Raw genomic sequence first — 13748 nt, forward strand, 5'->3', positions numbered from 1 at the left:
ATCCACAAATGAGGTACTGTGTCATGCCGGCTGACACAGAGTAAATTTCCCCATGCCTTGTTGGCAGCCCCCTCTGCTCCGTCTGGCCCCCTGCCCCCCGCCTCCCTGGGAATAAGCAGTAATTGACTCTCGAAGGCAGCTCAGGCCAGGATTTCTCCAGAGCAGAGCCTGTCACTTAGGCTGAATTATATGTTGTGCATGGATGAATAACATTTCTCTCTGGTCTGAGGCTAAGACCGCCAAAATTATCGTCCTCCTCCCTCCCTCCCCCCCCCAACAGTTTACAAACACTGTTCTGTTTAGATTTTTTTTTTTTCTCCCTTAAGGAAAAAATTTCCTGAGTGAAAGGTGTGGGATGTGGGTGAAGTCACTCTCTCAGTTGTCGTGCACAAGAGTATTCACTGTAATTGCAAAGAGAAAGAAGAGTCAGAGTAGCATTATGCCCCTCTGCCTGGATGTGCGCGTGCTCTCCCAAGCAGCTTTTGCATTTAGTGGGAACAATACTGTGACCGGAGAATATGTTTTTTCTCAGCATCAGTCCCTGGAGCTAAATGAGGAACATTCCTGCAGAGCTGCCCCTGGAAGTAGTTAATGAACCTAAAACCCTGCATGGCACTTTCTGTCTCTCCTAGAAAGAGAAGCAGCAGTGTTGGAAAGATAGGTCCTCCCTCACCAGGCTGTGGCGAGGGAGCTGGGAGCAGACAGCCCTCACCCTCGGAGGGCCCAAAATGCACAGAGCTGCCCTTCACACCTTGAGTTTATTATTTATGATCAGGCTTCCTCTGCTTCCCCCTCTCTTCCCCTGAAAGCACTTTTGGAGACTACACACTTCCCACCTGCTCTGCAAACGTTCATGGGTCGGGCTGCCTTCCTCCCCTCTTTCTGGATGAGGTGCTGAAAACCCTGTGAGTACACCCTGTCGGAGATGCCTCCTTGCCTTCCAAAATGCAACTACATTGAGCAAATGGGAGGCCAAGGGGCCTTTTAACAGCAGTTTCTGTCCAATCTTGGCTAAAGCATGGATGCATGTGATATTCCCGTTCATTGCTTGTGTCCCAGGAGCAACTAAGAACTCCTGGGCACATACCAGACACTTCCCAGTGCCCAAAGACTGGACGGTCCCTTTTTCCATGAGATGACAGTTTAAATAAACCTCTCAGGTATTTCATCTATTGTTTTTTTGAAAAATATTCTCCAACTATTCCTGTTTCAGTTTTTGCTTTTAGATTCTCTTAAAAAAAGATAATTGTTTAGCTAAACAAAACAGGGGGGAAAAAAGAGTTTTTAAACTTGTAACCATTGATTTCTTCAATGTATTGCACTCAGTCTTGTTTTCAGAATGACACAGTAACCCCCAGCAGATTTATGTGCAAACACAAAGATTAGTGACCCAGAAGCTTGACTGAAACAGCTTTTCTGCTTCCAGAAGACAGGTTGCTCTGCACATGCACTGACTATTTTGCAGGAGTTTCTGTCAGGAAAGATGCACTGGCCCCATTAGCTTTTCATTCTCTCATGAAAAACACTCAGTGTTTATACTACACAGCTTGGCTTTAATTTTATTATGCTCTTCAGTAAAGTGGTTCAACTGTACATAGCATTCAGTTTCTGGGACTGTGAAGAACATGAACTTAAGTCATACACCTTAATGGTATAGTGCTCTAGCATATCTTTGACCATCTGATTCTTATATTCACTGCCTGAATAGCTTTCAGATTAAGAAAAATGCCTGTAACTAAAATATTCAGTGTGTTCTGTTATTATTTAACAGTAAGTAGTGTGGTTAAGCCAGGTCTTAAACCTGCTCAGTCCCACTGAGCTAAATAGATTTTACTATTGACTCCAACAGTCCCAGAACTCTGACCTTAATGCTGAAGTTAAAAGCCAATTTTTTTGCACTCTGTTCCACTAACCCAGAAGCACTTGCTTTGTGGATACTTTTGCAATGGAGAAAGTCTAGCTGTAAATTACAGATGTTTGCAATCATACCCAAACACAACACTCATTATTATTCTTTTGTTCTTTTTAGGCTGAAAAGCCCACCATTAGGGAGACCTCACAGTACTTAATCCACACATTAAACTTACTTGCAGCTCATATTCATGTGCAAGATAAGATTTTCCATGAAGTAAAGATTTACAGTGTCCTAGGGCATTTTTATTCCTCTTGCTACTTTTATTTCTCTGTGCTATAGTGTAGGCCAGGTGGGTCTGACTAAGAATTTTGAATGCCTAAGGAGAGCCTTACACCACTGCTGAATTTCCTCTTTCATTGTAACAGGGAAAAGATAGCTCGTTCACTGTGTGCTTGGACGGTGCTTCTGAGACACTCTCAAATCACTGTTTGGATCTATTATCCTTTTTGTGTACTCACACGGGAAGATGCAGACAGACCCTATTAGCTCTGCATGTACGAACCTCAGCACAGGAGTGTAGGACAGAGAGAGAGAGAGAGAGAGAGAGAGAGAGTGCTAAACTGGCAGAGAGTGAGCCCGTTCAGCCTAGTAGCCATATGGTCATGCTGGCAAGCCTTCCCATCTCAGCCAATAGTCCTGTAAAGAGTCCAACTTATTAGCTTACGCTCAGCACCTGGTTAATATAAATATGTTTCATCCATCCCTGAACTGTTAAGTACATGCTATGATAAACTTATTTGATTTACCACCTTGGGCTGTTGATAGACAAGACATCTCAACACTAATCTCCATTTTGCAGTGTAGACAAGCCCTGTGTGTGACATCTGGTGAGTTACACAGCCTGTCTGAGCTCCTGTCAAGTAGAAGGAATAGTACTTTGTATTTCCGTGTAGCTATGGTTTGTTCATCCACATTTGATCATGGTTAGGACATCAAAATGCAGGGTGTGCCAAGCATGAGCTGGTTTACCCTAAAGGATGGTTGCACTCAGGCAAGCTGCACTCAAGATTCTGAGTAGGTACAAACAAATTCGGTACCAGGTATTCAGCATCAGGAGCTGTGCGGCAGGTTGTGAGACACGGTGGTGCCACAGGGGGGTCTGAAAGCAGAGGTGCTGCAGAACCAGCTCTCAACATGCACCTGCGCATGTTAACACTCAGCTGTGAGGAGTGTCAGGCAGGAAAGGATACCGCAGGACAATCCAGTCCCTCCGGCTGATACTGTAAGCAGCCATGGGATGGGTGATCAGTCCAGTGGGACTGTAGCATGGCTCTTCTCCTGTAAACTAAGCCACATTGAGTTAGGAGGCCTGGGGAGGGGCTGTCTGTGAAGTATTAAGGCAACAATAGGCAGTAATTTAGACTTTTAATAGATCGCCTAAAGCAGGGAAAGCAGCTGTCCAAGCAGTCTTAAAACTTTCAGTGGACTGAGCCAAAGATTTCTTGTTCTCAAGTATCTACTTGAGCTGTGATCAAGCAAAGCAGTTAAACTTGTGATACCCTAAGGTAAGCAAATAGTCCAGTGGCAGCTAGCAGAAATACTCATGTGCTTCATATCACCCACATATTTATGTTTGTGTTGGACTGAGTTTTTTGATAACATCGCCTTTCACACTGCGAGAGTCCTCCACGTGAGAAGCTACGTGGTCACCTTATCAGTGGAGTGACTCAGCTAGCTGGCCAGCAGGAAAGACTTAGTATGACAGGTCTGTGTAATCAGTGACAGCCAAGGGGAAGCCTTGGCTTGTAACAGTTGATCTGGGTCCCAACAGAAAATGAAGGAACTGAGATCATGGGCTCCACAGGATGCAAAGGCCGGCTAGAGAACAAGGTGCACGCACAGTATTCTTTGTCACAGAAACAAATGTACAGTTCTAGCAGTTATTAGTACATTGATTATACTTCCAAGATTACCTCTGCAAGAAAAAAAGAGAATACCTCTGACAGGAAATATGGATTTACGGTTTGTTCCCTACATGAAAGCTTGCCTGTTGTTTGGAATCGCTGGTATCCCACAGTCGCAGACCTCCCACATGATACRGGGTAGCAAAGGCGACTGCTGTTACATCTTGTGGCAGAAATGATCGAAAGTTCTTATTTCTCAGCAATCCTAGTTGCAGAACGTGAAGGAATAAGAATAATGATATGCATTATATATACGATACTATTTCCAGTATTGTAGACTGTACCTTTCCTGTTGTGCACTAGAGAAAAAGGGCTCTAAAAGAAAAACCTGTGGAGAAGGTCTGGAGTGAAAAGGAATAGATATCTCTGGAAAACTGGGACTCTATTTCCCTTCATTTAACTTGTGAGTTAGATCTGTAGGCACCCATCTGCTACTGGATGTCTTCCCATACCTTGACTACTGCTCTTGTTTGTGTGGAATTGCTCTACAATAGCAGCCAGAGACATGATTTGGATGTGCTGAGCAGAGCTGTCTGAGGGAATTTTAGCAATTTTAAGCCCTAGCTAGATATGTTTTCACTAAATACTGAAATTCCTGTAGCGTTTAAGAGAAAGAAGTATTTCCTAAGCGGAAATGTTAAGATGTGTTTTTTCTTCAAGTAAGTGAAAGCAGTTTGCTATCACCACAGCCAAACATTTCCCACCTCCCTATAGGAAACCCCATACTTTCCCAGTAGCACCCCAGTGATATCTGAGGAGAGACAATAAGTTCTAGTTCAGGGAAACAATTGTATTTTGAAAAATATGCATCTGCTAAAAGAAAGGTCTGACTTGTAACGTCTGATGTCTCCCTCTTTGGCTTACTAGTTCTTTTAAGAATCAGTGCGTGGATAATTACATAATTAACATAGGGGGAGAAAGAGACAAGGTGCAGGTCTGTGGTCTTTTGCATATTAGTAAGGAGAAGACAGGTCCCACTGCTGGCTGGCAGCATGAAAAATATGCAAAGTGCTATTGGGAAGAAGAGTGTGTATGTGTGCAGCATATGAAGTGCCTCAGCATATGATTAACCTCACTGGGTATGTAGTAAATAGTAGATAACTGTGATCAAAAAAGTATTCATGTGATTTATCAAGCTGAGCAACTGTGCATTTTGCAGTGAAGCAGGAGGTCAATCCTGAAATCTAGGGCAAGTAGAGCAATAGGAAATTGCAGGGACTAAGAAGTTAATCATACTGTTGGACTGCTTCCATCTGGTTTTGAAAGACAGAGTCAGTTCAGTGCTAGCGAGGACGCTTCACAGCAACAGATCAGGAATTAATTTTTTCAGCAAATCTTCAGCTATCATTTGCAGTAACACAGGCTTATAAAAATGTAATTCAATTTCATGGGAATAAATCACATAGGACAAGAAGTGTGAGAGTGTTTTTCTAATGTGTGTATCTGGGGCAAAAAAAGAGTGAGAGCAAGAGAAACAGCAAAAATCCAAGAGGAAACAAACATTAACAATATGAAACCTGGAAGGCGTAAATGGCTGTCCTGTTAAATTGTGCAGGTAATTGTCTTTGAAAAATCAGTTTGCAATTGGGAAACTTCTACACTTTTATGACCCTTGGAGGCATAATCTTGTGTAACCTATCTGTCCGTCTTCATCAGCATGGGTCAAAGGAGTGCTGACTTAAAGTATTGTTGAATTGATGCTCTGAACACAACTTTCATATATCATGAGTACATAGTCAGCTATGGACAGTGAATTTGTTAATGAATTCTGTATTTTCTTTATTATTGATACTACTTACTATCTTTCAATGAGACTTGAACATTATGCTCCCTTTGGGCAATGCCAGTCCCCTTAGGCAATGAACATGTTGTAAAACAAAGTGGATTTTAACCTTGATAGCAACACTGGTAGCTGAAACTTGCTTTATTGGAAGAGGTAGTAAGGACAGCTGATAACACTTTGCCTTTCTTTGGGCTGGCTTCAACAGTGGGATAAAAGAATAGAGAGAACTGTATTATGACGGATGTATTGTGCTATTTTTAGTGCTATGCTGCCAAAGTGAAATCTTATAAATACATTTGTATCTATTTCCTGGCAGCCTGAAGAAGGAAAGCTCAGGTTTACACAGCACTAATAGCAGGAAACGAGGGACCATGCTGTTCCCACAAATCACCACACTTTCATTACCACCTTATTTTAAGAAATGCTGAAAATCTGTAACGAAGTAGTGGCACCTCAGTCTGGTCCAGTTACATGACATTAGCGTGGGACTTTTGACCCTTTTGTGTTTGTAAATCTTGTTCTAGCTCCAGCTCAGGGAGTCTCCAGAGTAGGTGCAGCAGTGCAAAGGAGACATTTCAGTTCCCTTTCCGGGAGCCAGTTGTCCATGCAGCAGATGGAAGGAGATCCCTCCTTCAAGCTTTAATCACTCAGTAATCAGCCAAGCACAACAGGATTTTCTGGCATCAGCCCCAAAAACTCCACGGATGACATCCTCACCGTAGTCAGTTTTTCCTGCCTCTCGCAAAAGCAGTTTAGAAATCTGAACTGAACTTCTGGGTTTGCCTTTGTCACTTGTAAGGCTATCTGCCCACTGCCCTCTTTTTTAAAAAAAATCTTAGTTTTAAGAGCATTTTCTCCTTGCTCTTGGTTTTGTTCTGACCCTGGCACCAATGGGGGCAAAAAGGAGACGTGAACCTTGATTTGCCTGGGGGAGAGCAGGTGCATTCTGCAGGACGCCAGTGCCATGAAAGAACTGTGCTTGCGCCGAGGGTGGGCAAGGGACTTCTTAATACGGCATCTTCATGTGGCCCCTGGTGGGGACAACACACGGTCTGTGCCTCAGCTGGTTCTTTGCTCTTTGCGGGATGAAGAGGACCCTATGCAGGAGGAGCAGAACTATGGCCAGCTTCTTTGCAGGCAACAAAAGGTGAGTAGGTACAAAGAAAGAGGCCCCCTGGGCTTTCACCTCAGGGATTAATGTGTGATTGAATCGGGCCTGAGACATTCCTTTAGCAAGATCACAGAGGTAAGGTCTGAGATACTTTTCCCCCTTGTGAAGTCTCATCAGGTGTCTCTCCTTTCTTTTTTTCATGACTGTTTTGATTTTTATGTAGCTTGCAGGAAGAATTTCATCCTTTTCCCTCTCTTTGACTTGCAGAAGGGGCAGATTTAGTCTGCCATTGAGGAAGGGCTTCACATTGTCCTAGATTTCTTGCATTTCAGTGAAAGAAAATAAAAATGTGATCTTCAAACAGCCTGGGTTTCCTCTCAAGGAAGAACTGGAATATTTGTGAAATCTAACAGAGCTCTAAGGATGGGAAAGCTAAGTTTCCCACCTAGCTATTTCACATATGCCAGTCTGAAGGTACAGCAGCAGTCCAATAGGGTCTTGCAGCTCAGTGTGTTCCACCAAGTTTCATACAATCACTTCATCTTGAACAAACATCACAGCTGCTATTTGCAAGGTTGCAGGCATGTTTGGTAGTACCTCTGGAGAAGTCCTTGGCTAAGAAAGCCTTGGGAAAAACCCAAATCCAGAACTTTCTGAAAAAAAGGATCAGATTCACAGGACTATTTTTGTTTGTCTGCTCCTATTCCTTTGACAATTCTGTCATTTTCCTACCTTACCAGAAAGAATCACTGCATGCTGGGTGACATATACTAGTCATCTCCTGGCTGCCTGAGATTTTTGACCAAGAAAATGTCATCCAAGCCTCTTGAGGACCACTATCCACACTTGTAAGCAAGTTCTTATTGAAAAGTCTGTGAAGGAGATACACTTCCACAGACCAGTTACAGACGCCCGTGGGTCTCATTCCCAGAATCCCAGAGATCCTACTGATTGCAAAATTCTCTTCCTATCCAAGTAATTGTTTCTTTCATTCCTTTCTATAAAAAAGAAAATCTTTCTTTCTGTGCACTGCATTGAAATCTAGATACTGAATCAAAGCCACAGTTCAGAGAAGTTCTGTGCCCAGAAGAGCTTCCAAAGTAGAGACTTGACCCTTCATTCCTGATATATCCAGAAGCCAAATTCAAATTGCTGGAAGTTTTGGGTGAGTAAGGATTGTTGTATCGAGCTTTAGGGCTTGGGCTAGTTAAAGAAGGAATACTTTTTCCCGGCATGTGAAAAGTCTTTCATGCAGACATCAGGAGAAGGAGGTATGCTTATATACTTTTTGGCCAACGCTGACAAGTTGGCTTTGCATGCAAACCTTTTGGTTTACCCAAGGAGTTAGTTTGTGGCAGCTGGGAGCATTTTTTCATGGTAAATGTGAAAAGTAAATAGAAAAATGACAAGTTTCTGGTTTAGTTTGATTGGGAGGTTTTTTTTCCATAAAACCAAAGCTTAAATCATGTAATTGTTTTTAATATTTTGAGCCTCATGGACTAGTAATTTTCTCTGGCTCATTGATGGCTCTGATCAGTGTGCGCTAGCAATGATTCTTACTTTATACTAATTCTACCCTTTGAACTCTTTTTAAACTTCAGTGACCAGATTTTCACTGATATAAGTTGTAATAGCTCCACTGATTTCAGTGGTGTTATCTCAGTTATTTCAGTGGCATTTTTGCCTGCTGAGGGTTTGACCTCAGGACTTTGGAAATAATTCCAGTTTTTAAAAAGCACAGTGCTGCCTATGTGTGCTTCCAAAGGTTGCACAAGTGAATTCTTTGCAGGAACGCACTGTGCATGTGGTTTAGACGTCAGGACCCAGTTCCAGTTGAACTCAGCGTGACTGTCAGCTCCCCCGACACACTCCTCAGCAGCCTAATGATTAGGGCTGCAGGGAAGGCATCCAGGCTCCCGAACCGCTGGGGCTCTTTTGATGGAAGCCAAGACCCCCCCAAAAGTTATATGTCTCAAATTCTCAACTTGCAAGGCTTTTTGCTCAGTCATCATTTACAGGAGGTCTGCCCGGTGACATTTTCTTTACAGATCATCAGAACGAAGACTTTTTCCTTTATTTTTTATTATCATTACTTTCTTTCAGGCTGTGTTTCATGGGGAAATTCAAAACTGGAGGGCTTTGTTCCAAACTGGAATGGCATGAAATTTCAAAATCATCCTCAAAATGGAAGGCCTTCCTTCTCTCAAGATCTCTATTTATAGCAAGCTGCCCTTTTTGCAGTCAGAGAGGGGACAGATCATATTATAATTGTGTGCTCTCATGTGTTTTTAACTTAGATGTAAAATTAGGTCTGGCTTGAAACTAGGTGTAAAGAGTCTAAGTTCAGGAATTACATTTTTATAACCTGAAAATGATATCATTTTGAATGGCAGAAATAAATACAAATTACTTAAATTAAATTAGATATTTTTCCATAGGGTATGATTTAAATGAGACACATGCTATCTTTCATATAGTCTGCTATCTTCTGGCATTTTAACAAAGACAGAAAATTATGTATTTTAAAAAGGAAAATTAGGTATTTTAAAGGTAGGTATTTTATATCTAATGAAATTTACTTTTCATACCAGTGTATCCTGTGTATTAGATTTCTATAAAGGTTTTAAAGGCCTTTTTCATTCTTGACTCAAGCACATAACTTTTCTTCATGCTTGTGGGAATCTCTCTCATACACACAGAAGAGAATAGACCCTTCTCCGTGAAAATATAGCAGCCAAATAATTCACAATTACACTTGCTTATTATTTACTGGCACAATCAAGCATAACTGCTCCAAATGAACAAACAGTTCATCAAATAAAAAAAAGAGGAGGAGCAGGGTTAAAGAATCCCATGATTCTGATTTACACAGCAGATAAAAATTGTCCCAGAAAAGTCATAGAGACCTGCCAAGTAAATCTCTTGCTTTGTAATGATCCCTTAAGACACTTCAATGTGCTTGTGCGAGTATCTGAGCCGGCCCTGGCTTTGGCGTGGGGCKTGCCTACCCTGGGAAATCTGTGTTATTTCATAACCAGGCGGGAGATGGCTCCTGACAGCCAAAGGGCTGGTGGTTGCGCCGGCAGCCCCCGGCTCCCAGCTGCGCTGCCTGGCTTTTCCTGCGCTACCACCTCCCTTTTTCCTCCTTCTTGCAGCCCGTTTAGAGAGAAAAAAGGGAAAGGCCACCCCACGGGGCTGGGGTGGACGCCCGCAGTGGCGCGGGTGCCGAGGCAGGACTGCCTGCTGCTCCCGGCCAGCAGCGGGGCAGCGAGGCCATGGCACAGGCGGGACGTTTCTGCAGGAGCGCCGAGTCTCCTCCATTCAGCTCCCCTTAATAACCATTACTCTTCTGCGCTATTAATCCCCTCAAATACTTATTTCCTGCAGCCGCTTCTTTTAAGGTCATGATGTCCCTTTTTCTAAAACTTAATAAGCTTGATACTGACCATGTGGAGTTAGAGAGGGTTTGTAAATATTTGTATCTTCAGTATTATTCTTTTGATAGGAGACACTAGGACAATATTTCCCACATTAAAAGGGCTCTTGGGGAGGGTTTAGGAACTCTGGCCAGGGTAAAATAGTTGCCTGAAGGAAGAGGAAAAACCTTGGAGAATTACCAGACTCTTTTTTTAAATTTTGAGACAAATGGACTTTTCAAACTTTGCCCTGAAAAGAGATCTGGTCATGACCTACTATAAATCTCATATGGCCATTTAAAACCTCACAGAGCTCTGGTTAAACAGCATTGCACCAGACAAAACCTCCAGGGCATGAGGACATTGCTGCAGTTTTTCCCTTTCAAGCTTGTATATTGTCCTTATAACATATTGCCAGTGTTCACAGGACCAAATGAGACTGTGGCCTTTCTTTAATGTACTCGGCGCTCTTGTGCTGGGAGCCTGTGAGGTCAACAGGAAAACATGGAATGAAATCTCCACCGAGTGTCGGTCTTTCCCAGGCTTCCTGGCAATTTCCAACTTCTCGCTCCATTGTTTTCACTTAATAAGACAGAGTTTGTCCTCTGCACAAAAAGGAAAAAAAATAGCTAAAAGAGTTAAGACTCAGAAAATGAGCAATTTTGTAAAAGACTGACAGATTCCCAGTGTGCTGAAACTAATAACAAGCACATTCATTTTACCAGTTTGAAACTTTTTGGTGCAAACGCCTCATACAAATACCTCCCAGCTCTTGCAGGACGAGGCGCAGTCGACAGAAAAGAAGTGCCACTGGGCTTCCTATGTGGAGGCTCTAGCCTACGCTCTTGAAATAGAGATGTTGAAAGGCATGGCTCTCGGAAGAACCTAATTTGAGGCTCTTCCAGCTGTTGGATCACACTCTACATTCCTCTTCCCCATGCCGCAGGAGGGATTCATGGCACAGCACCTCTATTTCAGCTGAAGAGAAAAACGATTGCAAAGTCAGTTGTGCAAACCCAGGGAACAGTTTGAGAAGACAGCAAATCCTAAACACCCTCTGAGATTATCACTCTTTAATCAATACAGAGCTATACTGTGACCTTTAGTTCAACTTTTCTTTTTATGCCATTGTCTGTATTAGCATGTTATCTGCTTGTCAGCTGCCACTGAGTTTTAACTTCAGACTGTTGATGTTTACTGAGTATTGTGTGAAAAAATGTGTATTTTCCTAAATAATTTTAGGGGATTTAGTGCTGGTGAAAAGTGCGAGGTTGACACCTGATTATCCAAGAATATCTCAGCTGTGAGGCAAGAATAACTTCCCTCTTCCTGGAGCCTTGCACTATATAATGTTCCCATGCACATTTTTTATCCATGAAGACAAAGGGCAGTGTTTAAGCAGATAAGTGCCTTAGCAATTGATGTGGTTAGCTAATCAGAGCCAACACTACATTATTTTCTAAGAAATTAATTTTTGTCTTCCATTTGGACAAAATGTAGCCAAATGTTAACCATTTATTAGCATGACAAGAGCCATGACAGTGTTCTGTCCTTGGGCCACTCTTCACTGCTGGTCTCCTCTGCTTGTGTAAGATCTCCCAGGCTACCGCAGTGAAGTTGCCCTATTGAAATTGTTAGGGTTGTTTTTATGGCTAAAAGTCTGGTATGACTGTGGAGCAGCAGTAAATTGGGGATCTGGTTTGTAATTGCTCTTATGTTAGTAATGTACCACATCAGCTTTTAAATACATTACAGCAAACTCTGTGAACACTCTTTCTGGCTAATTGAGGGAAAGTACAGCAAATGAATTCCCCCCACCCCACATGGAGAAGACATGCTTCAGTATCACAACGCACTCTTTGGCTGCTTTGGAGTTGAGCTCCATGCGGCTATCATGCACCCACGTTCAGTTCTTGAATTGGGAGGTTAGCTTGAAAGGACAAGTAACTGCAAAAGCCATAGCTGCATGGACCCACAAGTCACTTTTCCACTTAATCAAAGAGCTGCAAGGATGAAGAAGTGGTGAAACATGTGGTTAGTCTCACCAATATAAAAAGAGAGAGTATGAGGGGGAAGGTAAAATCTGAAAGAACAGAAGAAAAGATGAGCTTCTTAAGCTAAGAAATTCTCAGCTACTTTTTATTAAGGCCATAGCATGCCTGAAAGAACGGGTTTTATGATGCTGTTTTCAGGTTGTGATAGGTTGTAATTTGATTGAGTCAAAGCTTAGCTTTTGTGAACATTTAAGGCACTCAAATGCACTCTCTGCACCTGTGCTAAGATATAATTACCCCCCAAAAGTCACTCTTTTTCTTTCTTTTTTTTTTCTTTTAAGAAGTGACACCCAGCTCACATGGCAACTGCAACTCTAAAATTAACAACRTATGTTTCCAAAGCTGAGATGTAAACAGGGTTTGCTAAGTTAGGAAGTGATCGCCTTAGGTTTGTCTTGCACCTGGTAAAGAGCTTGTTAAAGGCAATATTGTGACCTTGAGGGTTTTTTAGTTTAGTTGCTGAATAAGACAGCATTCTAATAGCTTTGTTTTAATCTTGCTACCATCTTGTGGGGGGTAGAGTTATTTATTTGGCTGCAGAGCCACATGTCTGGGAAGTATCTTATTTAAGATAAATACATCTTTGGTTGACATGACTCATGTTACAATTGGACCAAATGAACTAGCCTGGTATACTAAAAATAAGCAAACAAATGTAAAACCCATAACCTTATTAGAACTGCAACAGGCTAATAAACAACGGACAATCAAATGGTCATCAAATCAGGGTCACAATCAAGACCTGAACCAATGAATCAGAGCTTTGAGTTATCAAATAAACACGTTAAAGGCAGAAAGTAATCAGCTTTAAATTATAAGCTTGACATGAGAAGGAACTACTCCCAGTTAGTTTTGCATTAGGAAAAACTGAAGAGAAAGCAGCTCATGTTTAGACTAAGCTCCCAAAGCATGTTCCCATCAGCACAGTGCATTGACTTAGACAATCAAAGACTATATTCTTCAATCCTTGCCAGCAGTGCGTGGAGGGCTGATGCTGTTATGGATCAGTCTAGGGCAGTACACCCATCAGAGTGAACTCATTAGCAATGCACACTTTAGCCTTTCCTTCTTACATCACATGTTTATTATGTATGATTAGTCTTTTGCTGTTATCCTCCCCCGGTCATCAAACTTGAATCAGAGGTCACTCTGAAAATCATACACAGTTGCAGCTTTTAAATTATTGATTCAACATTTATGAAAATGCTTTTTGAAGAATTATTAGGTAAGAGCTATGAATAACATTTGAAATAATTCACTAGCAGAAAATGACAGATTTAAGAGTCTGGTATTTGCTGCTAGGAAACAATTAGTATAGATCTTTTTCCCTTTTTCTGGGCAACACCTATGCATTCATGCACATGTGAAATAAGGAGGGGTCCTTCCCTTAAAGGAAAGAAAAGGGTTCAGACTTATGCTTTGTTCCTAAGGCTCTTTATTTTGTACAGTTGCTGGTTGCCAGAACAACACAGCAGAAGCGTGGTCAGACATGACAGAGCTTAAAAGTGGCCTCTCCTGCTCAGTTACCCACTGTGGGCGTCGGACGTGGTTGGAGAGGCTCCCTC

The 13748-nt window shown here is 42.1% G+C and overlaps 1 protein-coding gene across 1 annotated transcript in view; it reads left to right on the plus strand.

The window, feature by feature from the left end:
* AFF3 (AF4/FMR2 family member 3) overlaps nucleotides 1-13748 on the plus strand; it is a 371463-nt gene that overhangs the window by 295311 nt on the left and 62404 nt on the right. The window lies entirely within an intron of this gene.

The sequence above is a fragment of the Apteryx rowi genome, unplaced genomic scaffold (assembly GCF_003343035.1).
Source record: "Apteryx rowi isolate R43461 unplaced genomic scaffold, aptRow1 scaffold_103, whole genome shotgun sequence".
Lineage (NCBI taxonomy): Eukaryota > Metazoa > Chordata > Aves > Apterygiformes > Apterygidae > Apteryx > Apteryx rowi.